Raw genomic sequence first — 25386 nt, 5'->3', positions numbered from 1 at the left:
TATATTCTTGCCTTCTTTGTCATAGATTAGTTGACCATGGGTACATGGGTTTATCTCTGGACTTTCTATCCTGTTCCATTGATCTATATTTCTGTTTTTGTGCCAGTATCATACTGTTTTGAGTACTGTAGCTTTGTAGCAATAGTTTAGGCTGAAGTCAGGGACCCTGATTCCTCCAGCTCCATTTTTCTTTCTCAAGATTGCTTTGGCTATTCAGGGACTTTTGTGTTTCCATACAAATTGTAAAAATTTTTGTTCTAATTCTGTGAAAAATGCCATTGGTAATTTCATAGGGATTGCATTCAATCTGTAGATTGCTTTGGGTAGTATAGTCATCTTGATAATACTGATTCTTCCAATCCAAGAACATGGTATATCTCTCCATCTGTTTATGTCATCTTTGATTTCTTTCATCAGTATCTTACAGTTTTCTGAGTACAGATCTCTTGCCTCCTAAGGTAGGTTTATTCCTAGGTATTTTATTCTTTTTGATGTGATGGTAAATGGGATTGTTTCCTTAATTTTTTCTGATCTTTCGTTGTTAGTGTTTAGGAATGCAAGAGGTTTCTGTTCATTAATTTTGTATCCTGCAACTTTAACAAATTCATTGATAAGCTCTAGTAGTTTTCTGGCAGCATCTTTAGGATTTTCTATGTATAGTATCATGTCGTCTGAAAACAGTGACAGCTTTACTTCTTCTTTTCCAATTTGGATTCCTTTTATTTCTTTTTCTTCTCTGATTGCTGTGGCTAGAACTTCCAAAGCTATGTTGAATAAGAGTGGTGAGAGTGGACATCCTTGTCTTGTTCCTGATCTTAGAGGAAATGCTTTCAGTTTTTCACCATTGAGAATGATGTTTGCTGTGGGTTTGTCATATATGACCTTTATTATGTTGTAGGTTCCCTCTGTGCCCTCTTTCTGGAGAGTTTTGATCATAAGTAGGTGTTGAATTTTGTCAAAAGCTTTTTCTGCATCTATTGAGATGATCATATGGTTTTTTTATCCTTCAGTTTGTTAATATGGTGTATCACATTGATTGATTTGCATATATTGAAGAATCCTTGCATCCCTGGGATAAATCCCACTTGATCATGGTATTTGATCCTTTTAATGTGTTGTTGGATTCAGTTTGCTAGTATTTTTGTTGAGGATTTTTGCGTCTATGTTCATCAGTGATGTTGGCCTGTAATTTTCTTTTTTTGTGATATCTTTGTCTGGTTTTGGTTATCAAGGTAATGGTGGCCTTGTAGAATGAGAATGGGAGTGTTCCTTCCTCTGCAATTTTTTGGAAGAGTTTCAGAAGGATAGGTGTTAACTCTTCTTTAAAAGTTTGATGGAATTTGCCTGTGAAGCCATCTGGTTCTAGACTTTTGTTTGTTGGAAGTTTTTAAATCACAGTTTCAATTTCAGTAGTTGTGATTGGTCTGTTCATATTTTCTATTTCTTCCTTGTTCAGTCTTGGAAGGTTGTATCTTTCTAAGAATTTGTTCATTTCATCTAGGTTGTCCATTTTATTGGTGTATAGTTGCTTGTAGTAGTCTCTTATGATCCTTTATATTTCTGTGGTATCAGTTTTAACTTCTTTTTCATTTCTAATTTTATTGATATGAGTCCTCTCCCTTTTTTCCTTCATGAGTCTGGCCAGAAGTTTATCAATTTTGTTTATCTTCTCAAAGAACCAGCTTTTAATTTCATTGATCTTTGCTATTGTTTTCTTTGTCTCTATTTCATTGATTTCTACTCTGATCTTTATGATTTATTTCCTTCTACTAACTTTGGGTTTTGTTTGTTCTTTCGCTGTTTGCTTAAGGTGTAAAGCCAGGTTGTTTGAGATTTTTCTTGTTTCCTGAGGTAAGATTGTATTGGTATAAACTTCCCTCTTAGAACTGCTTTTGCTGCATCCCATAGGTTTTGGATCGTTGTGCTTTCATTTTTATTTATCTCTAGGTATTTTTTGATTTCCTCTTTGATTTATTCAGTGATCCATTGGTTGTTTAGTAACATATTGTTTAGGCTCCATGTGTTTGTGCTTTTTACATTTTTTTTTCCTGTAATTGATTTCTTATCTCAGTTTTGAGGTCAGAAAAGATGCTTGATATGATTTCAATTTTCTTAAATTTACCAAGGCTTGATTTGTGACCAACGAAGTGATCTATCCTGGAGAATGTTCCATGTGCACTTGATAAGAAAGTGTATTCTGCTGCTTTCAGATAGAATGTCCTATATGTATCAATTAAGTTTATCTGGTCTAGTGTGTCATTTAAGGCTTGTATTTCCTTATTGATTTTCTGGATGATCTGTCCATTGGTGTAAGTGGGGTGTTAAAGTCCCCCACTATTATTATGTTACTGTTGATTTCCCCTTTTATGGCTGTTAACATTTGCCTTACATATTGAGGTGCTCCTATGTTGGGTGCATATATATTTACAATTGTTATATCTTCTTATTGGATTGATCCCTTGATTATTCTGTAGTGTCCTTCCTTTTCTCTTGTAACAGTCTTTATTTTAAAGTCTGTTTTGTATAATATGAGTATTGCTATTCCAGCTTTCTTTTGGTTTTCGTTTGCATGGAATACGTTTTTCCATCCCCTCACTTTCAGTCTGTATGTGTCCCTAGATCTGAAGTGGGTCTCTTGTAGACAGCATATATACAGGCCTTGTTTTTGTATCCATCAGCCAGTGTGTGTTTTGGTTGGAGCATTTAATCCATTTACATTTAAGGTAATTATTGACATGTATGTTCCTATTGACATTTTCTTAATTGTTTTGGATTTGTTTTTGTAGGTGTTTTTTCTTCCCTTCCTCTTTTGTTCTCTTCTCTTTTGATTTGATAACTATCTTTGGTGTTGTGTTTAACAAAATTCTTAAAAAGCTTTCTTTTTTTGATCCTTTGATCCAGTTATTCCACTTACGAGAGAAAATACATAGTCACAAAACAAAAAGTTTTATGCACAAAGATGTTCACCATATTATTTATAATAGCAAAAAAAAATCTTCAATTAGTTAAACATCTAAATATAGCAAAATGAATAAACAAATTGGCAAACATTCCATGAAAAGCATATTAGCCAGACTTTTAAAATTTCATATGCTCAGAATGTTGTTCACTTTACCCAAAGTTCTCTTAGAAGAAGAAATTTGTATCAGTATGTAGGAATGATTGGCCATTTGGGTGTGGGGGGTGGGTGTGGGGAGAGAATAAGAAAAAAACGCGTATCTAGAACATGTTTTGCTTAACCTAGGGTCTATGAACAGATCTAGACAGTCAATGAGCCTTCTGAATTTTATGCAAAATTCTGTTTGTATGGATAGGGTCTGTGGTATATAGCAAACTTTATGTGCACGTCCATGACCGCTCCACAAGTTAAGCACTGGTGTTTGGGAGAACTTCTAAGTCCATACTGATGTACTGTGAGTAGATTAGCTATAGACCCATGTACCAAGAGATGACAAAATATATCTGATATCAAATCTATAGGCATGTCACTCAAAGACTCATAGGGATGGGCAAACTATTGCCCATGGGCCAAACCTGACCATGTTTATTTTTGTATGGCCCATAGCTAGAACTTTAAAAACTATTTTTAAAGACTTATCGGCAGGGGTTGGGGTGTAGGGATAAGGAAGAAAGGTATGAGACAGAGATCACGTGTGGCCTGCAAAACTTAAATATTTATTCTGATCCCTTACAGTTTGCCAACCTCTGTAATTAGAACACTGCCAAGTTGCGGAAGAATTTCAATAGACAATCTCAAATCTGTCCTTCAGTTTTCCACAGAAAGTGAAATTTAACATAATTTTTCTCAAAATCATTTGAAATAGTTGAGTGATTGGTGAATGGCATTAAAGACTACTGAACTGAATTGTCTAAAGTTGAATTTTCCCAACATTAAGTTCATTGAATCTTAGATTGGAAAACAAAAGGGAGATAATAAAGAGTATTCATTCTTTACACAAATAGGAATCTATGTACAACCAAACTGAGTCTTTGGTGTAGATCTACTAGAACCTTCATTAGGTAAGAATGTTGAAGGCTAGCGATTATGTATATTTGAAAAAATTAAAAATTTTATTTATATTTAAGTATTGCATAATGCAGACTAATTTAGGACTTAGCAAGGGATTTGAGCCTCATAAAATATCTGGAAGTACTTTGGCATTCTAGTTCCATAGATTGCTATTCGTGCTTCTTTACACTAAAGAGGCCTGTCCTGGTTTTTGGGTCAGGGTTTAGTTTGGCTCACATATCTTATTTGATAGGCCTTCACGGATTCACTCAAATTAATGAGTCTTTCCTGTATTTGGGTAATGAAAGGCCTTTGCAAAGCGTATGCGTTCTGCTCCACTTGTCAGGTGTGACCAGAAGATTCCTAACAGTTTCAGGAGGGAAAAGAACATCATTTGATGGTCCAATTTGGAGGGTATTTTAGGAGAAGGTAGTCTAGCAGAGCACCGTGGAAATCTTTGAGACTGCCACAAACCAAGGGTTTTTCTGGGGTCTTTGTTGATTTATGGGTGAGCCAGCGTGAAGCAGTGGAAAGAAGATCAGAAGACCCATAACTCAGCTCTCTATTTGTGTGAACTTGAGTGAATCACTTTATTTCCTTGGGCCTCAGTTTCCTTAAACATAAATTGAGAGGTGTGTTGGGTGGGGCTAAGTGATTTAACATGATCTCTACCCCTAGGTTCCTTGTTGCATGGTTATGGCACTGTTTTGAGACCATCCTTGGATCTCATAGTAATCCAGGCCCTGACTCCTGCTTTCCTGGCTCCAGGCCAGGTCTGAGCTCTACCTATTGGTCACTAGGAATCAAGGATTCCATCTATACATCAGTGCTGTGGTATTTCTTCAACAGGCTGGCCTTCCCCACACCAACCCTAGAGAATGTTGTATATAGCTCTACTCCATGATCTCTCTCCACTTCACTCCACTCCAGCCCACATCCATTCTCTATTTAGACTTTTCCTGAATTCTACAGATGTTAAACATAGGATTGATCATTCATTTATTCAGTCTAATATTTTTAAAATTCCAAATAATCAGAACAATTTAACCAACATTCATTTTTGTCTCAATAGCTATGTACCAGGCTTCTGAAGACTTGAGGTCCATCCTCATGCTGGCCTCAGGAATAACAGAACCCATATCAACTTTTTTTTTCTTATTTTTTTAATTGAAGTATAGTTGATTTACAATATTGTGTTTATTTCTGCTATACAACAAAGTGATTCAGTTATACATATGTATATATCCTTTTTAAAATATTCTTTTCCATTATGGTTTATCATAGGATATTGAATATAGTTCCCTGTGCTATATAATAGGACCTTGTTGTTTATCCATTCTATATATAATAGCTTACATCTGCTAGCCCCAGCCTCCCACTCCATCCCTCCCCCAGCCCCCTCCCCCTTGGCAACCACAAGTCTGTTCTCTATGTCTGTGACTGTGTTTCTGTTTCATAGATAGGTTCATTTGTGTCATATTTTAGATTCCTCATATAAGTGATGTCATATGGTATTTGTCTTTCTCTTTCTGATTTACTTCATTTAGTATGATAATCTCTAGTTTTATCCATGTTGCTGCACATGGCATTATTTCATTCTTCTTATGGCTGAGTAGTATTCCATTGTGTAATATACCACGTCTTTCTTATCCATTCATCTGTCAATAGACATTGAGGTCATTTCCATGTCTTGGCTATTGTGAGTAGTGCTGGTATGAACGTAGAGGTGCACATATCTCTTTGAATTAGAGTTTTTGTCTGGATATATGCCCAGGAGTAGGATCACTGGATTATATAGTAATTCAATTTTTAGTTTTCTGAGGAACTACCATACTGTTTTCCACAGTGGCTGTACCAACTTACATTCCCACCAACAGTGTAGGAGGGTTCCCTTTCCTCCACACCCTCTCCAGTGTCTGTTATTTGTAGGCTTTTTAATGACGGCCATTCTGACTGGTGTGAGGTGATACCTCATTGTAATTTTGATTTGCATTTCTCTAATGATTAGAGTTGTTGAGCATCTTTTCATGTGCCTACTGGCCATCTGTATTTCTTCTTTGGAAAAAAATGTCTATTTAGGTCTTTTGACCATTTTTCAATTGGGTTGTTTTTTGTTGTTTAGTTGTATGAACTGTTTGTATATTTTGGAAATTAAGCCCTTGTCGGTTGCATCATTTGCAAATATTTTCTCCCATTCTGTAGGTTTTTTTGTTTTGTTTATGGTATGTCCTTTGCTGTGCAAAAGCTTTTAAGTTTATTTAGGTCCCATTTGTTTATTTTTTTGTTTTTATTTCCATTGCTTTGGGAGACTGACCTAAGAAAACATTGGTATGATTTATGACAGAATATTTTGCCTATGATCTCTTCTAGGAGTTTTATGGTGTTGTGTCTTATGTTTGTCTTTAAGTCGTTTTGAGTTTATTCTTGTGTATGGTGAAAAGGGTGTGTTCTAACCTCGCTGATTCACACGTGGTTGTCCAACTTTCCCAACACCACTTACTAAAGAGACTTTTCCCCACTGTATATTCTTGCCTCCTTTGTCGAAGATTAATTAACCATAGGTGTGTGGGTTTATTTCTGGGCTCTCTATTCTGTTCCATTGATCCATATGTCTGTTTTGCTGGTTTGATTACTGTAGCTTTGTTGTACTGTCTGAAGCCTAGGAGGGTTATGCCTCCTGCTTTGTTCTTTTTCTTTAGGATTGCTTTGGCAGTTCTGGGTCTTTTATGGTTCCATATGCATTTCAGGGTTATTTCTAGTTCTGTGAAAAATGTCATGGGTAATTTGATAGGGATCACATTAAATCTGTAGATTGCTTTGGGTAGTATGGCCATTTTAACAATATTAATTCTTCCCATCCAAGAGTGTGAGAACCCATCTCAATTTACTGCCCTAGCCAACCAGACACACTGCACCAGGTGGAATTCTCTCACCTCACACTGAATTAGCATTGTATCAAAGTAACTTTACACCAAAATATTGTTTCAACCCTTGGGATTAGTTACTCTACCCCATGACTGTCAGGTTACTCCACATACTGTTGGTCTAAATATTCTCTTCACGTTGTTCTGTACTTCCCTAAACCCCCTTCTTGGGTTCTTTCTGCTGTTTCATTCAAATCTGCATTTTTTTTCTGGTGAACATGCTTGCCTACACATGGAAATACTTGGCTGTACATTTCCTCTGTTCTAACCACAACTTGGCTTGGCCCTGAGAATTCCCCTTCCCATGTGTCTCTAACAAAGTACCACCAGTCAGTATCCTTCCCTCACCCCGTATTGCTCCAGATCTTTTCATCTTTGTGTGAAGCCCTGTCATAATTGGAAATCATACATTTACCTCCACACAGATCACATGAAGTAACAATTGAAGTTTTTTGCTTTTAACTGGAGAGTCACACTGATGATTATCACTGTTTTACCAAAAAGCTCAGATTAACAATTCAGTATCTCTTTGTCAACACAAATACAGAGGAATAGAATCATTACATAAATAATGAAGTTTGCTTGGCAAAACTTTAAAAACAAAGAAATTCTTAGAGGAACAATTTAACAAAAAAAGGTTCCTAGTGGTGAAAAGTTGGAAACCAGAAACTTCAATTGCAGCATATTAACTTCTTCCAAGACCCCCTAGGCAGAATGCTTGACCAGTAGAAGGGCTGCCAGGAAGTTTGGGCGGGAGCCAAGCAGAGATGCTAGGCTGGGAAAGATATCAATCAGGTCAAACTCGCCCGGCTGGTTTATGACTTCTGGAAACCTCCAAGGTTTATACACACTAGCCCTCAGCTACAACCATCCCACTTCTCCTTGCCTGTAAATTTGAGAGTTAGTTGGTGAAACTGTAACACTTATTTAAAGTAACTCAGTCACTTTACAGATGAGGAATCTGATGCGTGAGGAGGAATGACTTGTTCAATGTCACGGAGTCAGGAGAGGAACTAAAACTCAAGTCACTTGTTGTCTCACTTGTTTCTGTTACACAACATGATAATGGGGTGAAACAGAAATTTTAAAAATACCACCAGGGAAGAAACCAAAATGAATTTACTTAATAATTAAAGAATGATAAATATAATAAAATACCTCGGGCTGAGACTATCTAGTAAGAAATGTTTCTTCCTGTTTGTGTTTACTTACTGTATAAGATGAGCACCTACAAATACTAAGCCTTCACAACAGGAGACCATCCACATTAAATCTACATGTCCAATTGTTTAATCATTGTGAATAACTGAATCCACTGATTTCCTTTTCTTGCAAATATTTTTTGAAATGCCTAGTTGTTTATTGTGCTATAGATGTAGTCAGAGTTCTTAACGTATACTTCAGTTAGGTATATCAAGATGTTAGATGAAGATCTAGAACTTAGGAAGGCATATATATATATATATATATATATATATATATATATATACTTTTTTTTTAAAAAGCAATCATCCTGGTCTCAAACAGCTCTCAGTCAGGTGTGGGAGAGACACTAAACAGATCATTCCAGGATAAGGCCATCATTCCTGGGAGGGTGTTGTGTATAGGACATAGAACGTGAACAGCTGTGGTTGTGCATGTGAGAACAGATGACATCAAGGTGGAAAAAGGAATTTAATTACAACCTGCCTTTCAAGATTCCAAAATGTAAATACTATGAAGTATATCTTCCCCAGAGCACCCGAAAAGGGAGAAAAGGCTCACAGGTGTATCATATCACGGGATCACCACGGTGGAATTCAGGAAGGAGATGACTTCAATTAACGTTCGTGATTCGCTTTCCCAGCCTTTTGGGAAGAGTGGCAGTGGATGAGCTGACCACGCTTGTGTGTCTGTGAGGGGGATATGAGCTCTGTTGTTGGCACTTGCGACGTGGAGGTTGAATCAGGACGTGCAGTAACTTTGTGCTCATGAGCTCCCAGCAGCCTGACAAAGTGGAAAGAACAGGGGATTTAGAGCCAAGAAATGTTCTACTAAAATAGTAGTCTTTTGACGTGAAGCTCATTATCATACTTACCCAAGCTTCAGTTTCTTCATCTTTAAAGTAAGGAGAGCCAGAGCCACTGTGCAGGATTTCCAGAGGATAAAAACAAACGGGATCATATATGAAAGGCATTTGGCACTTAAGGGGGCCACTCATCATTCTCCTGCCCTCTTCTCTCGCTGCTGGGTCCATTAAAGGACCTCCCCAGCCGGACACCCTATTCCCTGTATCACCCAGAACATCCCGTTCACCATAGCCAGTGCCCCTCAGCCCATGCTTTCGTACCTGCCACTACTCTGATTGAAAAAAAAAGAAAAGGCAACTTATCAAATGCTGCCTTTACCTGGAGAACCGGGTGTAAACTTTTCTGAAAACACTCAAGGCCTTGCCTAACCTGCCTTGCCACCTAGAACGCCCTTGTTTTTCTCCTCTACCCCTTCAACGCCTACAGATTTCCTTAAAGTTCAGCTTATACACTCACTGCCTTCTCGAACATCCCCAGGTAATGTTGGCTCATACTTGTAGCACCCTCTTTGGAAATATGGCATGTATTGGCCATGCCATTAATTTAGCAGATTCTTTTTTATAGCCAAATAATTCTCAGTTCTTTAATGTGTGAAGCCTTTGTGGTAGGTGCCTTAAGTACTTCTGGATTGTTCCACATGTGAGGTCTCTTCTCCTCAATTAGACGACAAGTTTCTCAAGGGCAGGATAACGCCACTTATCACATATGTTTAATATTATCCACAGGATGTATGAAGTGGCATGGTCTAGAGAGAAGAAAAAACAGTATTTTCTTTGAAACAGGAGGTGCTTAGGTTTTTGAGTACACTGGTTATATTTAATTTAAATGATTAATATAAATAAATAAAAGCATGAATTTTCTCACCTCCAGCTTCTTGGGGATAAAATATATAGGTCGACCCTAAAAGATACAGATCTCTTATCTGCTGGTTCCTTAGTCACCACCTTCCATTCCAGATGAATGTGCATAGCCTGAGATGGAAAGAAAAAAACCCAGGTGGCAATTTAGTAAAGTTTTGACAAGCAGGTGTGCTCGCCACCCTTGTCAGTTCCCAGCACAGCATGAGGTCACCTGAGCAATGGACTTGAAACACAATTGAAACAAACAAGAGTAGGTGGTGAATTTCTAGCCTGACTGCTCTTAAACCTATTCTTTCTTGGCCTCCCTTTGAAGTTCTGCAAAAATAAGGCTGATGAAGGGATTCTTTCATGTTCCCCAGGCCTCATGAAACCTATCCTAACACCTCCCACATTCTGTGCCTTTTCAGAACCTGGCTAAGGAAAGCAAACACACAGGCATGCCCCCCTAGAGTCCTCCATCACTGTGTGGGCCTTTCATTTCACAGTCCTCTTGAAAGTGTTATTTGTGAAGCTTAAAATATGCGAGCTTTCAGGGGGAGGAGACAGTTGCTCTGGAGAAAATAACACACCAGGATAAACCACATCACGTTGTTTCTTCTGGGACACATTTTGTTCTGGGAAAATGTCCTAATAGACTCTGAGTTCAGTGTTACTGCATATCACAGCACTGTGCCTGGGAAAATACAATGATATTTTGTTTGATGATATTGTAGTGACATACTAGCTCTTCAGTACCATAAGCAGCAGACTGATGTGCAACATCTATTAGAAATACTGAGCATTGAATATCTAATGTGTCAAACAGCTCTGTGTACATGCTTGGTTTCAGGGAGGGGAGGCAGACTTCATAAACGAAGGTGTGATACAAATTTTAGCACAACGCCAGCTGCTTTTTTTATTCCAAAATGAAAAACAGAGGTGCAGCTCGCTGGGGAGACAGTATAATACAGTGTACAAAGCACAGTCTTGGGTCACAAAGACCTAAACAGTGGTAAAGGCACCATGATTTATGTGTTCTACACCTTTGGGTGAGTCACTTAGCTTCTTTGTAGTTTAGTTTCCTGACTTTACACATCGGTGTAATAACTCCTTCCTATGATTTTTCTCTTACTTTTTATGGTCAGTATAATAATGTACAGCTCCTGAAATATGCTAAACAGTTAATGGTCATTGTGGTTCTTGTCATTATCATGATGAAGGATCAACAGAGGTTGTGCAGCCTCTGACAGAACTGCTGCCCCAACATCTTTCTCACCAGCATCAAATCATCTACCCTTACACACAGGGAGAGCAAGACCATGACAGGCCCCTAGCATTCTCATGACTGCTGAAGGCACTCTGACTTTCCCTGAAGTCTGCTGATAAGAAAAATGTAAAGAATGAGAAACATATAAGCTGTTAGGATTTATGGGCTATGAGCATTCATGATCTCCTCAAGAAATCCATTTCTTTACTTTATAGGCAGTTTTAACTACCAATACAGTGCCCCATAACCAAAACTTTAGACTCCTATCCATCAGAAATCGAAATTTTTTTCCTTCAAGCTTTCTTTGTATATTATTAATCTTACATTACTGTTGACTTAGTGGTAACACAAATTTATCATCAAACAAACAGTTCTGTCAGTCAGACATCTGACACGGGTCTCACAAAGTGTTTGCAGGGCTACATTCCTTCTAGGGTTAAATCCATTTTCTTGCATTTTAAATTCTCTAGAAGTCACCCACCTCCCTTGGCTCATGGCTCCCTTCCTCCACCTTCAAAACCAGCAACATTACATCTCTCTGACCCTATTTATGTTGTCACATTGCTTTCTCTGACCCCCTCCTCTTTGCCTCCCTCTTCCACTCTTAAGAACCCTTGTGATTATGTTGAGCCCACCTGGACGATCCAGGCTAACCACTCTGTTTTAAGGTCAGCTAATTAACAACTTAATTGCATCTGCTACCTTAATTTCCCTTTGCCATGTAACCTAACATATTCACAGGTTCTAAGTATTTATTAGGATATGGGCATTTTGGGGGCTAGCTATTATTCTGCCTAACTCAGTTTGGCTTTAGATCTTTTTCCAAGAAAAGAAACTGCAAAGAACCAAGTTTTGCCATCTACCCTCACAAACAGGGAGAGAAGGCAATCTAAACATTTAAGCACCAATTGTGTCAGTCACTTTACATTTGTTAATTCATTTAAGCCTCAGGACAGAACCCTTAGATAGGCTAGAAGGACCTGCTTGCCTCTCTCTCCCTATTTCTGTAACCCTAGTGTGGACCTTCATTGCACACATATAAATTCTGAGACTAAAGAAAATGCTATGAAAGAACAGAAATCAGAGAGTTTGTGACTGAGAAGGTCAAAAAAGTTTAATTTGATATCCTTTTCCCAATATTTATTGATCAACATGTATTTCCCTGTTCTAAATACTTCTTATGCATGATCTTATTTAATTCTTACCAAAGCTCTGACAGTATTATCTGTATGTTAATGTAATGTTAATCTGTATGTAAGAAAAAAAATTATTTCAACAGTTAGTAAAATTGTTCAAGGACACATACTGGTAATAGGCAGAATTGTAATTTGAACCCAATCTGCCCGACTTGACTTGAAAATGCATGTGGAGAGAGATCAAGATGGCAGAACAGGAAGACTGTGAGCTCACCTCCTCCCATAAACACACCGAAATTCCAACTACGTCAAGAATAACTTTCTCTCAGAACAACCTGAAGACTAGCAGAACAGCTCTTCTACAACCAGTGATACAACACACCTACATACACACACAGACTGGTAGGAGGGGAAGAGAAGTGACCTAATTTGGACCCACACCCCCAGCAGGCAACCCTGAGTAGGAGGGGGATATCACAAGCTCAGAGATCCTCTCTAAAACATGAAGGATTCAAACCCCATATTGGGCAACCCAGCACTGGGGTCCAGCACCAGGGAGATGAGTGCCCTTGGCTGATTTTGAAAACCAGTCGGGCTTACTGGAGGGCTTTAAGAAATTGAGACTGCTCTTAAAGGGCACACAAACAAACATGCTGTCTCCCAGTACCAATGCAGAGGCAGCAGACTGAAAAGTGCCTGGTGCTCTGGCTGGCATACCAACACTGCCCAGTGCACTTCCTAGCCCATATCAGGCTGCTGCTCCAGCCCCACATGCCACCAAGGCAGTGGCTGCCAGCATGCCCCAAGAGAAGCTGTGGTTTGCACCAGGCTCCAGCTCTAGCTCCAGCCCCTGCCAAGGCAGGGGTCACCAGCAAGCCCTGGGAGAAGCCCCAGCCTGACCTGGCCTCTATTTCTAATCCCTGACCCCTTCTTGGATCCAGCTCGCTCACACCCTCCAAGGCAACAAACAGCCCTGGCACACCCCCCAAAAAGCCCCAGCCTGTGCTCATTTTAGCTCCAACTCTCCCAGTAAAGCCACTGGGGTATGCAGGCTGCATACATAAGGGCACTCCTTTGAGACCAGGATGGGTAACTGTTTTGCCTAATTTCATAGAGAAAAACAAAGTCAAATAAACAAAACGAGAAGCAAAGGAAATATGTTCCAAACCAAAGAACAAGATAAAATCTAAGGAAAAAAAAATCTAATGAAACTGAGATAACTAATTTACCTGACAAAGAATTCAAAACAGTAGTCATAAGAGTGCTCACTGAACTCAAAAATAGAGGAACACAGTGAGAACTTCAAGAAAGAATTAGAAGATGTAAAAAAAAAACCAATCAAAGCTGAAGAATACAGTAACTTAAGTGAAAAACACACTAGAAGGAAGCAACAGCAAATTAGGCAATACAGAAGAACACATACATAAGTGGCCTGGAAGATAGAATAGAATAGTGGAAATCACACAATCAGAACAGCAAAAAAAAAAAAAAACACAAACTAATGAGGATAGTTTAAGGGACCACTGGGACAACATCAAGTATACTAACATTTGTATTATAGGGATCCCAGAAAGCAGAGAGAGAGAGAAAGGGACCTAAAATGCATTTGATGAAATAATGGCTGAAAATATCCCCTTACCTGAGAAGGAAATGGATATCCAGGTCCAGGAATCACAGAGAGGAGTCCCAACAAGATGAATCCAAGGAGACCCACACCAAGACCTATCATAATTAAAACAGCAAAACTTAAAGAGAAAATTTTAAAGGCAGCAAGAGCAAAACAAAGAGTCACATAGTAGGGAGCTCCCATAAGGCTATCAGCTGATTTTTTTTAGCAGAAATTTTGTAGGACAGAAGGGAGTGGCATGTTATAAAGTTCTGAAAGGGGGGGGGGGAACCCAATGATACTCTACCCAGCAAGATTATCATTCAGAATTTAAGGAGAGATAAGCAAAAAATAACAGTTCATCACAACTAAACTGACCTCGTAGAAAATGTTAAAGGGTCCTCTTTACGCAAAAAAGAAAAGGCCAGTAACAAAAATAAAGAAAATATATGAGGTAAAAATCTTTCTGCTAAAGACAAATATATAGAATTGGCAGTGTATCAAACACTTTATAAAGCTAGTGCAAAGGTTAAAAGATAAAAATTGTAAAATCAACTATAAATACAGTAAACAGTTACAAAATATACATAAAGGTGTAAAAATATCAAAAATATAAAATATGGGAGGGAGTAAAAAATGTAGAGCTTTTAGAATGTTTGAACTTAAACAATTATCAGTTAAAAAAATAGATATTGATAGATATTAACCTCATGGTAACCACAAACCCAAAACCTATAATATATGCACAAAAACAAAGGTAAAGGAACCCAAACATAACATTAAAGAAAATCATCAAACCACAAGAGACTAAAAGAAGAACTGAGAATAAGTACAAAACAAAACAGAAAACATGTAACAAAATAGCAACAAGTACATACCTATCAATAATCACTTTAAAAGTAAATGGACTAAATGCTCCAATCAAAAGATAGGGTGGCTGATTGGTTAAAAAAAAGACCCATACAAATTCTGTCTATAAGAGCCTCACTTCAGAGCTAAAGATACACACAGATTAAAGGTGAGCAATAGAAAAAGATTTCCATGCAAATGGAAGTAAAAAGAAAGTTGGGGTAGCAATATTCATATCAGAGTAGACTTTAAAACCGAGTCTATAACAAAAGACAAAGAAGGGCATTATATATCATTTATCATTATATATAATGATAAAAGAGTCCCTCCAGGAAGAGAATATAACATTCTCAATCATATAACCTAATACAGAAGCACCTAAATATATAAAGCAAATATTAACAGACATAAAGGGAGAAATTGACTGTAATACTCCACTTACATCAATGGATAGATCATGCAGACATAAAATCAATAAGGAAACAGTGGCCTTAAGTGACACATTAGACCAGATGGACTTAATAGATATCTATAGAACATCCATCCAAAAACAACAGAATACACATTCTTTTCAAGCACACATGGAACTTTCTCCAAGATAGATCACCATGCTAGGCCACAAAACAAGTCTTGGTAAATTTAAGAAGACTGAAATCATATCAAGCAACTTTACTGACCACAACAGTAAGAAATTAGAAATCAACTCTAGGAAGAAAACTGGAAAAAACACAAACACACAGAGACTAAATACCATGCTACTACAAAAGTAATGGGTCAATGAAGAAATCAAAGAGGATATCAAAAAAATACCTTGAGATGAATGAAAATAGAAATACAACTTTCCAAAATCTGTGGGACACAGCAAAAGTAGTTCTAAGAAGGAAGTTTACAGCAATACAGGCCTATCTAATGAAGCAAGAGAAGTCTCAAATGAAAAGCCTAACTTTCCACCTAAAGGAATTAGAAAAAGAAGAACAGAGGCAAAAATTAGCAGAAGGAAGGAAATAATAAAGATCAGAGCAGAAATAAATAGAGACCAAAAAAACAATAGAAAAGATCAATGAAACTAAGAGCTGGTTTGTTGAAAAGATAAACAAAATTGATAAATCTTTAGCCAGACTCATCAAGAAAAAAAAGAGAGGGGGCCCAAATAAGTACAATTAAAATGAAAGAGGAAAAGTTACAATCAATATGACATAAATACAAACAATGATAAGAGAATACTATGAACAGATATACGTCAACAAATTGGAAAACCTAGATGAAATGGATAAATAACTAGAAATATATAATCATCCAAGACTGAATTAGGAAGAAGTAGAAAATTTGAACAGACTAATCACTAGTAATGAAACTGAATCACTAATCAAAAAACTGCCAACAAGCAATAGTTCAGGACCAGACTTCACAGAGGAATTCTACCAAACACTTAAAGAAGAGTCAATACCTATCCTTCTCAAACTATGTCAAAAATATGAAGAGGAGGGAACACTTTCAAACTCATTCTACAAGGCCAGCATTACCCTGATACTAAAACCAGACAAAGACACCACAAAAAATGAAAATTACAGGCAAATATCCCCGACGAACATAGATGCAAAAATCCTCAACAAAATATTAGCAAACTGAATTCAACAATACATTAAAAAGATCATACATTATGATCAAGTGGGATTTATCTCAGGGATGCAAGGATGGGTCAATATCTACAAATCAATCAACATGCTACACTACATTAACAAAGGATAAAAATTACATGATCATCTCAATAGACGTAGAAAAAGCTCTGACAAAATTCAATATCATCTCATGATACAAGTTCTCAACAAAGTTAGTAGAGATGGAAAATATCTCCACATAATAAAGGCCATTTATGACACACCCTAGCTAATATTTATTGGAAGTTGTAGCCACAACAATCAGACAACAAAAAGGAATAAAAGGCATCCAAACAGGAAGGCTAGAAGTAAAACTGCCACTATTAGAAGATGATATGATACTATATATAGAAAGAGTCTACCTAAAGACTTCATAAAAAAACTGTTAGAATAAATGAATTCAGTAAATTTGTAGGATAAAAAATTAATATACAGAAATTTGTTGCATTTTTATACACTAAAAATGAACTATCAGGGGGCTTCCCTGGTGGCGCAGTGGTTGAGAGTCTGCCTGCCAATGCAGGGGACGTGGGTTCGAGCCCTGGTCTGGGAGGATCCCGCGTGCCGCGGAGCAACTCGGCCCGTGAGCCACAATTGCTGAGCCTGCGCGTCTGGAGCCTGTGCTCCGTAAAGAGAGGCCGCGATAGAGGCCCGCACACCGCGATTAAGAATGGCCCCCACTTGCCGCGACTGGAGAAAACCCTTGCACAGAAACGAAGACCCAACACAGCCATACATACATATGTACATAAATAAAAAGAATGTAAGCAGACAAGAATCTCATTAAAATATTTTTTTTAAAAAAATGAACTATCAGAAAGCAAAATCAAGAAAACGGTCCCATTTAAAATCAAATCAAAAAGAATAACACACTTAGAAATAAACTTAACCAAGGAGGGGAAAGACCTATATGCTGAAAAATAAGACATTGATGAAAGAAATTGAAGACGGCACAAATAAATGGAAAGATATACCATGCTCATGGATCACATGAATTAATAGTGCTACAATGTCCATACTACCCAAAGCAGTCTACAAATTCCATGCACTCCCTATGAAAATACCCACAGCATTTTTGACAAAACTAGAATAAATAATCCTAAAACTTGTATGTGACCACAATAGACCCCAAATAGCCAAAGCAACCTTGAGAAGACAAAGTTGGAGGTATCACATGTCCTGATTTCAAACTATACTACAAAGCTACGGTAATCAAAACAGTATGGTACTGGCACCAAAAAAGACACATAGATCAATAGAACAGAATAGAGAGCCCAGGAATAAAACCATACAGTTAATCTACAACAAAGGAGGCAAGAACATACAACAGGGAAAAGACAGTCTCTTCAATAAGCAGTGTTGGGAAAACTGGGCAGCCATATATAAAAGAAACTAGAGCATTTTCTCACACCACATCCAAGAAGAAACTCAAATGGATTAGACTTAAACATAAGATCTGAAACCATAAAAATTCTAGAGGAAAACACAAGCAATACACTCTTTGAAATCAGTTTTAGCAATATTTTTTGGATCTCCCTCCTCAGGTAAGGGCAACAAAAGCAAAAATAAACAAATGGGACCTAATAAAACTAAAAAGCTGTTTCACAGTGAAGGAAATCAACAAAACGAAAAGGCAACCCACTGAGTAGTAAGCAAATGATGTGTATGAGAAGGGTTTAATATTCAAGATACATAAGGAATTCATACAACTTAATATAAAAAAAGCTGATTAAAAAATGGGCAGAGGACCTGAATAGTCATTTTTCCAAAAAGACATGTAGATGGCCAACAGGCACCTGAAAAGATGCTCAACATCACTAATCATCAAGGAAATGCAAATCAAAACCACAGTGAGATATCACCAACACACTTGTCAGAATGACAGTCGTCAAAAAGACAGAAATAACTGTTGGAGGGAATGTGCAGAAAAGAGTACCATAGTACACTGTCAGTGGGAATGTAAATTGGTGCAGCTGCTATGGAAAATAGTATGGAGGTTCCTCAAAAAGTTAAAAATAGAACTACCATGTGATCTAGCAGTTCTACTCCTGGGTATATATCTGAAGAAAGTGAAAACACTGATTTGTAAAGATATATTTACCCCAGTGTTAATTGCAGCATTATTTATTATACAGTAGCCAAGATACAGAAGCAACCTAAGTGCCCATCAGCAAATGGATCGATAAAGAAGATGTGAGATATACACACACACTGGAATATTATGCAGCTATATAAAAGAATGAAATCTTGCCATTTGCAACAAGTATAGACCTGGAGGTTTTTATGCTTAGTGAGAAAATCAGACAGAAAGACAAACACTGTATGTTTTCACTTATATATGAAATCTAAAAAACAAAACAAATGAACAAATATAACAAAATAGAAGCAAACTTACAGAGAACAAACTAGGGCTTACCAGAAGGGGGAGGGGTAAGAAGAGAGGCAAAATATCAATAGATGAAGGGGATTAAGAGGTACAAACTGCCAGCTATAAAATAAGTAAGTCACAGTGATGTGCTGTACAGCACAGGGAATGTAGTCAATATTTTATAATAACTTTGTATGGTTTATAATCTACAAAAATATTGAATCACTACATTGTATACCTGAAACTAATATAATATTGTAAGTAATATAATGTTGTTAAGTCCACTATACCTCAATTTATAAAAAGAAAAAGTATGTGTTAAACCATTATATAAACAGTCTCTAATATGTTCGGTCACAGAGCATCTATTGAAGACTAAAGCTTGAAAGGATTTGAATTCAAATTTAAAACAACATATTTAAGCCATATCAGGATCAGTGTTTAGCCTCCGATGATGATTTCACTGAAGGACAAAACACTCCTTCGGAATGGTAAGCAGAGGATGTTCAAAGGGAAAAACAGGACCCTTCTCCCAGCAGAGGGGAAGAGGCATACATTTGGGAAGAGATGATGACTGAACAGTGAGGCGGAGGAAGGACAAGGTACCAAAAAGAAAACGGCATGTGTAAAGGCACAGAGATGTCAATACTAGTGGAACATAAGATGTGAGAAAGAAAATGAAATGGAATAGGTAGACAGAGACCAAAACATTTCAGTCTTTGAAGGCCATGCAAAGAGTTGAAACATTCTGAGCAGAGAATTAACATGGGAAGATTTATAGTTAAAAAGAATGTTGGGCAATTGCGATTGAGTGGAATGGGGGCTAGACACCAGACAGAGACTTGTTAGCCTGACGCCAGAGCCTAGAGAAGAAATCTTAAGGCTTGAGCTAAGGTTAATTAGTACTGATCGAGAGAAGGGACCAAAGTGAGAATCATCCAGGGAATTTTAGAATCTCAGCCCGTCCTGAGACAGTTGGGATGCTGTGTTCCCTGGATAAGTGGCAACTTCTGTGAGCAGCTTGATACCTGTGGTGAGGTACACTGAGGTGACCTCAGAGGTCCCCTTTTCTCTAAGACTGTAATTGAATTGCTCTAAAGTGCCAAACCTCCTCTGAAGAGGAATAATTTAGAGCCTGTCTTAGCCTTTACAGCTGTCCTCAGCCTTTCTGGAAGATGATTTTATTTTCCAACTGAAGTCAGTAAGAGTTGTTACGGTTTTTACAACAAGCCCAGGATGGAAACTCCAGGTAATGTTCTCACTGGATTGCACACAGTTCATGGTGTTTTTGTCTGTCTGTTCAGGGAGAAAAACATTATTGGACTTCTGTGTTATAGAGACGGGTGGGGAAGGCACACACAGATCAACCTAAGTACATTTTCACATTTCCTTGCTAATGGCTCGACAGTGCTTCACAGATGGATAAAGATTTTGCTGAAAAGGACAAAGTTTATCCTTCAGCCTAATAATGGTGCAGACCTACCATTTTAGAATTTCTCTGAACATGCATCGATTTCATCACTATCTCGTTGCACAAGAAGTATTTGCTGAATGACTTCTTCAAGGAACAAACATGTTTTGGACCCTTCTATGAATCAAACTCTGGGGAGGTATTGGCTAGTTACATGGCTACACCATACATGTGACTCAACCTCTGATCTCCAGTTCATCCTCTATAAAACAGGATAATATGAACTAATGTAGCAAACACAACGTCAGGAAGAAATGATTCACCAGAGATACACCTAAAGTTACAACACTGGGCAGGTAAAGTTTGGAAGAAAATGTTTGATTTAAATCGTATTGTACAAAGAGGGTCAAGGCATCCATTTTCTGCCCAAACAGTAGTTCATTTCTGTGTAAAAGAAGATAAATCCCCCTTTAGGCACAGAACACATAAGCAACAGGTTGGAGCATAGAACATTGAAAGAAGAAACAGGGAGCTGTGGGTTTTGCAAAGGTGTGACTTTATTCCTAAAGTAATAAATAACTAGAGACAAGCATTCACAATTCTTTTTGGAAAGAATAGAAATAATAATGAGATTAGCAACTTGCATTTGTTGAGCGCTTTCTATATGCCAAGCACCATGTTAAATGCTGCTCCTAGAATGATTTCAATTTTAATCTTCACAATACTTATTACTTGTTCCTTATTTTACCATAAGAAAAATAAAGCTTAGAGAGGTAGTGTGCTTGTCCAATGTTGCACAGCTAGTATATTAACATGAGTCAAGTTGGCACTCAGCTATCCAGCTCTATCTAGAGTCCAATGCTCCCCCAGATCCTATAATGCAGAACCTCAGCCATCCCCTTGACTAAGCTAAAAAGACAAAACATTTTCTTCAAATGATCCATACAAGTGAAAGTAAGTATACACAGGCCAATGTGAAGTAGGGGCAAATATGGAACACATGCAAGAGAGTTGGTAGAATTGGACAATGCCCAAAATGAAGTGAAAAAGTATCTTCTTAGAGTTTCCCTCCACTTCTTAGTGAGGAACTACTTGAAAAATAACAGAATATTACTTCATAATAGACTGTGTATCTGTGTAGTATGTGAATACGCAGCAAGAAAAAAATTTTTAAAGTAGATACATGAAACCAGTTCTGATGGTAGAAGCTTCTCCCTTTGAATATTTTGGGGGTTAGCATATGGATAGTAAGGAGTGAAAATGGTCAATTTCTTATCTTTACAATGATGAGGACTTTGAGTGGAAGAGGAAATGATGAAACTTAAGTACTTACAGGTTTGCCAGGCTACTAAAAGATGAGTAAAGAGGTAAATGGCCTTTTTCTTTGGAGAGCATGTTCATAAACCACTTAGAAAAGATAGAAAACTAAATTCTACACGTAAAAAAAAACAGTGCGGGGGACTGAGCTACAAGGAGGCTTTTGAAGAGGAATGGCGAGCCTGAGCATGGCTGGGTCCTGGTGCCTTGAGAAAGGTAGCAAGAGGAAGGATTTCCAAGTGATGAGATGTCAGAAAGACAGGCATCTCACGTATGATATATTAAAGATAAAATATATAAGGTGAAAGACAACTTTGATTTTTATTCTGTTTCTACACTGTGAACTCTAGCTACTCTATTCTTCCTGTAATAAAATTAACATATTTAATTTTATGGTATGCATAATATTTAATTTTGTTTTCACTGTTACAAATTAAAACTCAATCACTGCCCCCCAAATTTTTAACGAAGTCTATGTTTTACATACAACCATTTCTAAGAAAACTCATAGAGCACAAATTGCATGCCACTCCTGGATGGGTAAGGAGAAAGCAAACACGGGACATAAGAGTTTAGTGCAAGCAGAAAATTGGATCAATTTTATCCAAATCTCAAAGGACAGGTGACCATAGCTAAGATCTGTCCTCTATATTACGTTCACTAAAATAACTGAATTACATGTTATAATTGTCATAAGCACCCAGCAATCCCTTTGTCATATTCTTAAAATCCTAATTAGAAGGAAACTTCCAGAAATTATTTTACACAGGTATCTAAGGTAACTTAGAGCAGTGAATAAGACAAGGACCTTTCAAGTCAGACAGCCCAGGACTGCGAACTAAGCAATTCCATGGACTAGCCCTGTAACTGAGGCAAGTCACGGAACATCTTGAAACTTTGATTTCCTCATTGGTAAAATTAGGTTACCAGTACTTCTCTCCAGGGTTATTTTAGGAGTTAGATAACATAAGAATGTAAATTACTTACTTCAGAACCATATGTATTGAAGGTACTCACCCTAGAGAAGGGCATGGGGCAAAGTCTGGTACAGAAATTTAGGAAAACCAAATTAACCCTCAGAACAAATTATACCCCAGGCCAGCTGGTGTGCCCAAGTAACACTAACATCCAAAAGTGTTCAAAGGACATGTGTGTGAAAGTGTTCTGTCAGCTCTACAATACTTTTAATTTTTTTTTTATTGGAGTATAGTTTCTTTACAATGTCGTGTTATACAATACTGTAATTTTTAACGTTGCTCTTTTCCCAACAATACAGAGCTATACAGTAAACTCCTTGAGACTAGACCCATATCTGCACTGTTCATTCAATAGACAGCCAGAATTTTTAACTATCCAGGAAGGATTTGTTTTCTAATTGAATAAAACTGAAAACCAAATATCTTAACAATGGTGGCTGAATTTAAAGTATCCTCCTGGCACTCTAAAACACCTGAATGGAAAAAAAAAAATCATAAAGCATTTAGAGCACCATCAGCCTTACAGAAAAGAAGAAATATGGGAATGGGTTTTCTGGAAGAATTGTCCTTCATTGCCGAGGATGATGAATGAAAAGGCTTCAGGCAGATCAGATAAGCTGAACCAAAGGAAACAGTGCCAATATGTGAGGGCTCATTAAGGAGCCCATGGTCCCCTCAGCACAGCATCACATGTCACAAGGGATGTCACGGGTCATGAAATATAGGCACTTGCAATTCCCCACTGGGATCGTATTTATCTTGAATTATTTACCACCCGATTTCCTAACGGTGGGAACAGGCTAATAAGGTGGTTTTTGTATAGGGCTTGGGGGTCCTCAAATTGTAATTAATCCACCTCTAGGAGATCAAATGGGTCTGACAGAGCCACCATCCATAAATTACTACAATTAGTGTCTTTATGGCATCATGCAAGTTTCATGGCATGAGAAACCACATTTCCAGAAAGAACAGTCAGTGGAAAACACTTTGGAATAGATTGCTTCTGATTCCTGTAAGGTGGCATTTCTTTCAGCTACATTAGGTCCAATCATTAGGGTGAATACTATCCATTGGGGAGATGGATGACAGAATTTTAAAGTAGGCAAAAGTGAGATGGCTTTTCATCAAAGATTGCATTCTAGTCCCAGAAACCATACATAGGGAAAATGGCTGTGGCAGAAATAATTACAATTTGAACGTGTAGACTGAATACTTCGTGACCTTTCAAAGATTCTCCCTGTCACCTTTGGGATGGAGTCCAAACTCCTCAGCAAGCTGGTTCCTGCTTCCTTCTCCAGTCTTATCTTCCCCCCTGAAATATTGCTCTCTGGATCTACTGAACTATTTGCTGTTCCCAAAACACACCATGTTTTATGTTTGGGGGCCATTTTTCTTTCTGTCTCCTGTGCCCGGAAGTCTTTCTCTTTCTGCCTGGCACAACTGAGTCCTTAATGATTCAGTTAAAAGGCTGCTTTCTCAGATCCCCTCAGGCATGGTTGCTAACTCCCTCCTTCCTGCCTTCAGCATCTCGTAATTCACCTTTCTTATAATGCCCGGTACCCTGCACTGCCACTGTGAGGTTAAGATCAGGACTATGTCTCATTCTTCCCTTTTTTTACCAAAGTCTGCCAGAGGTTCAGGCTCATGGCAATGTGCTTTTTGACTACAGGGGATGCCGCAAATCCCAGCAACTCTCAAGATAATATATATCAAATATAACAGATATGAATTTCCAAATTGGATGCAAAAATATAGTGTTAATTTTGCCGTAAGACGGATTAACAAAAGATGTCACAGAAATGCTAATCCTGTAGCATTTGAACTGGCCATAGGGTTTGAACTGGCCACTATAATTGAGAAATGTGCAAATTTATGTATTGAACTAGTTGTACATTTGTGGGTAACTTGTTCCTTTTACCTGGAATTTTCTCACCTCTACATATCCAAATTTCATTCTTAATTTAAGCTCACCCAGCAGCTCCTCTTTGAGATTGTTGATGGTAGTTTCTGGAACACCTTATCTCACCTTTCTCTGAGTTCCTGTACTTTAATAGCTTTTCTCTTGTAGCACTTATAACTACCTCCTTTCATAATGTAATTGTTATTGTAATTTATTATGTAACTTATGTAAATTATTAAAAGTGATATTTCTCACTAAATTAGAACTTACTAAGGGCAGTATTCTGTGTGCTCTGTTCTGGATATCTATTACTGTGTAACAACCCCCAAAATTGCTTAAAACAACAAAAATCATTTATCTCTATGATTGCTGGGGGTCAGGAACTTGGGAATTGCTTAGTTGGGCAGTGTTGGCTTGGCATTTCTCATGCAGTCATAGGCAGACAGTGGCTGGAGCTAGAATAGTGGAGGGCTAAAACAGCTGAGGGCTAACTGGGCATCTCTTCTCTTCATGTACTCTCAGTTCTCTGTGTGTTTTCTCCACATGAATTAGTTTGGGCTTCCTCACAAGATGGCAGCCTCAGACTTCTTAAATGGCAAGTCAACAAGTAGCAAGGCAAGGCAAGTGTCCTGAGACAACCAGAAGCTGTATTGCTTTTATGACCTTAGTCTCAGAAGTCAAGGCTGCTGAATTCTATTAGTTAATTCAGTCACAAAAGACTAATTCAAGGGAGGAAGGTACACATTCTACCTCTTGAGGGGGAGAGGGAAAGTTCTGGAAGAGCATGTGGGATGGGAAATATTTCTGTGGCTATGTTTAGAATGTGCAATTTGTATTCTGCATATTTTTTATCCTTATTCCCTACCATTGGTTCTATTTGCCTGGACTTGAGCTCAGTAAATACAAATGGATGAATTAATGGTTGCTGAGTTCCATTAACATTGACTGGTACTAATATTTGTACCAGAAGTACTACTACTTCTCTTATCTAATCTCAGCTATCAGTTGCTTGTCCAGAAGAGGGGGAAAAGTAAAAGATGCATGTTTTATTAACCC

The 25386-nt window shown here is 37.8% G+C and overlaps 1 long non-coding RNA gene across 1 annotated transcript in view; it reads right to left on the bottom strand.

The window, feature by feature from the left end:
* Nucleotides 1-8399: 8399 nt before the first annotated feature.
* Nucleotides 8400-25386, bottom strand: part of LOC132376556 (uncharacterized) — a 130879-nt gene continuing 113892 nt past the window's right edge. Inside the window, exons 3-6 of the long non-coding RNA XR_009506350.1 lie at nt 13884-13966; nt 9867-9973; nt 9011-9747; nt 8400-8919 (exon numbers count right to left, since the gene is read on the bottom strand). This is a non-coding gene — a long non-coding RNA (uncharacterized LOC132376556). The remainder of the gene's footprint in view (nt 8920-9010; nt 9748-9866; nt 9974-13883; nt 13967-25386) is intronic.

This window comes from Balaenoptera ricei, chromosome 13 (assembly GCF_028023285.1).
Source record: "Balaenoptera ricei isolate mBalRic1 chromosome 13, mBalRic1.hap2, whole genome shotgun sequence".
Lineage (NCBI taxonomy): Eukaryota > Metazoa > Chordata > Mammalia > Artiodactyla > Balaenopteridae > Balaenoptera > Balaenoptera ricei.
Note: the sequence above shows the minus strand (reverse complement) of the source record. Positions and strands in the feature narration are given on the sequence as shown.